The sequence below is a fragment of the Euprymna scolopes genome, chromosome 45, assembly GCF_053919585.1.
Source record: "Euprymna scolopes isolate OS-2025 chromosome 45, ASM5391958v1, whole genome shotgun sequence".
Taxonomy (NCBI): Eukaryota; Metazoa; Mollusca; class Cephalopoda; order Sepiida; family Sepiolidae; genus Euprymna; species Euprymna scolopes.
In genome coordinates, this window is record NC_136526.1 from 49,139,348 (window position 1) to 49,142,634 (window position 3,287).

Consider the following 3,287-nt stretch of genomic DNA (forward strand, 5'->3'; position numbering starts at 1 on the left):
AGAGTTGCGCCATCTCCAACCACACATCTCCTGAGTCGACATTGTTGAATACCAGTGGCAAGTGGAGGTTCAGGACGACTGGAAACAATGCCGAGATAAGCGGAAAGCATATACAGCACCTAGAATTCCCAAATGGTCACCCATCTGGTACTAGCAAGGCTGAATGTTGCTTAACTTCGGTGATCTAACGGGAACCGGTGCGTCAACATGATTATGCCGTATGGAAATGCATAACATTTTAATGAATTACATCTAATTTCATAATTTAATTTCTTTTTCTTCTTTTTTTATTAAACAAGTGGTGGAGGTCGCCACTTTTCTAGAATGCATAAAGCGAATGGGGATAGAATTCGTTAATGATTTTTTTTAAAAAGTGGTACTTGTTTGTCAATATGATCACGCCGTACAGAAATGCATAACAGTTGAGGAGAGAACAGTTCACTTCCGTTTACACACGTTTATAGCTAGTAGTTGCTGGGGCAAAGGAAGCCGGTTAAAGGGAGAAAGAAAGGGCAAAGTCTTCAGTGTGTTTGTGTGTTGTCGTGAGTGATTGTGAGTTGTATCGACGATAGCATTTCTGTAGAATGGTAAAGTTTGTGTGAGTACCGCACATGGAAATAAATGATACAAGAGAGTCATAGCTAGCTTGCTGTACTCACGTTCTGTCTTCTGCCGAAGCCCCAGGTGAAGTCTGCTCCTAGGCAGGGTCAGGATCAAAGAGGGTTAACGGTTTCAGATTTCGCCTTTAATATAGTCTGTCACATGATTGAGAGCTGGCTTGTGATTGGTCAAGCCAGGGAGAAATGGATTTTAAATCTCGAAGTCGTGAGAAGTAGCTTCTGCCTGTGATGTAGCGAGTTTAATTAAAGTTTTATCATATGTTTTTTTATTCAATTGTAAGGTTAACGTATAGAATAGGTATAAAACACCTTTCCCTCCCCATGTTAAGAATGGCTTTTCGAATTTCAAAGTCGTGCGAAGTAGCTTCTGCTTGTGATGTAGTGAGTATCGACTGCTACACTATCTTTTGATCGATATCATAACAAATTGTTTTTTTTTTCTGTCAAAAAAACCTATTTGATCAAATTAAGTGAATTTTCTTGCAGAGAACTTCATTCTATAACGGTTGGTTGGTTGGTTGTTTTTGTTTTACGACATATCAACTCTTTTCCGGTTATTTAATGCCGAATCCAAAGATTTCGAAGAAAATTTTTTTTAATAGAGTATATTTGTTGTTTTCACGTCGGTTTCTATTCAACCCATAGTTGGGACCCTAACTCTGGGTCAAAGTAGACCTGGGAGCAATGGTAATTAAAGGGTGGCTCCACACTCCCCAAAGCCGACAAGCTGAGGCCTCACCACTGGATATAGTTTAAGGTCATATCCAGGACCCCCATTGAGGGGCTTTTACCATCTGCAGGAGGGCAGTCGGCGTATTCTAATGCCCAACCGACAGGGCCTTCTATAACGGATACGTACCAGTTAACTTTTGATATTTTGATTTTTAATATTTGATTAAACTATACAAGAACAAAAAAAAAAAAAAGATTTAAAAAGATTTCCAATCATTAAAAACTATGTTAGTCGATACAAAATTAGATTTTCTTGTGTTTGGTAAAAATTATTTGTTTTATTGCTATTTTATTTTATTTATTATTTTATTTTATTTCTTTATTTATTTGGACACCATTTCCCTTTTAAACTACACTGCACAGTTTCACACTATTTTCTTTTTTAATTGATTGAATGATTTGCTTTTGTTAGACATTTTGCTTTTATTAAATTTCTTGAGAAATAAATGGTACCTACGTAAGGTCTCAAATAGTAACATATGAAAAACTTACGAAAAACGATGAGGTAGCAAAATAATTATTAATAAAAAAAAAAAGGAAACAAAATCACGGTCTGTATTACTATACACAGAGATTTGAAAAACTTGTCAAAAACAAATATATAACAAATAAATATTATCAAATACAAGATAAATTACTTTTCTACTTAACTGGATATTTTTGTAATATTTTTATTTAATGTAATATGTTTATTCAGCTTGAAAAACACACAGTGTTTACAGGTGTATTGGAAATTTTAAAATGGCACCCGACTCTCTCTTTAACATGGTAAGTTTGGGAAACTGAGTTAAAAATAAGAAACTATACAAAATACTGTTAGAAATCCACCGAATATACGTCAGCCTATGTCACGGTAACATATTTAATGAGTTTTTAACAGTATTTTGTATATCATTTTTTTATTTTTAACTCAGTTTCGCAAACTTACCGTGTTCAAGAGAAAGTACCGTATGTTTTTCGAGCTGAATAAACATGTTACATTAAATAAAAACAGTAAAAAAAAAGTATCCAGTTAGGTAGAAAAGTAACTTATCCTGCCTTTAATAATATTTATTTGTTATATATTTGTTTTTTGACAAGTTTTTCGAATCTATGTGTACAGTAGTACCTATTTACTATGCCTCCCCACGGGACAGAGTTAGACACCAGGGTCGTTTTTTAACGTGGAAAAAAGGTACAAAAATAAAAAAAAATTGTCTCAGTCATGAAGGACTGATCCTCCACCGAAAGAGAACAAGAAATGGAAGTGCCGCATCTGAAGAACAGATACTACACTTTGATCTTGACCAAAAAGGCCAAGTTCCTCTTCCAATGTAGCCGCTACAACAGAACACCGACCACTCTAATTTGTTTTTTTTTTTTTTTTTTGTACTTTTCTTCAATTGCAAGTCATTAAAAATGTCAGTCCGTAATTTTTTGATTGATACGCCATGTGAGAAGGCAGTTTTTGTTAGGTGAAGCAAGCCGTCGTTTATGCTGCGACGCACGCGCGTAGCGTAAACGGAAGCTGCAAAATTGGTGGAAAGTAGTTCGTGGGTTCAGGGGTTAATACCATGCAAACGGTAAATTTGCCCCAAGTTTGACTATCAGATTCAGTTGTCAGCGACCTCAATTACATATAAAAAAATAAATTAGAGTGGTTGGTGTTCTGTTGTAACGTTTCTGGATATTTACCAAAAATAAAATGGGTGCATTTATTAGTTTTATTAATTAAAATTCAGAATAAAATTTGCCAGATTAAAAAAAAACAAAAAAACAAGGCAATGGTTTCAATTTTCTTTTAATCAAAACGGAAAATTACCTCCCTTTTAAACTCTCCTGAGTTTAACGATCGTTTTCTTCAAATTCTGTTCTTTTTTTTTTTATTTCTTTAATAAATAATTTTCTACCTTATCGATTTTCGTAGTTTTTTGGATATACTCATCTTAAAAATAG

General features: G+C 34.3%; 1 pseudogene; it reads right to left on the reverse strand.

The window, feature by feature from the left end:
* Positions 1–107: 107 nt before the first annotated feature.
* On the reverse strand, positions 108–224 carry LOC145270006 (5S ribosomal RNA; annotated as a pseudogene).
* Between the last annotated feature and the right edge of the window lie 3,063 nt (positions 225–3,287).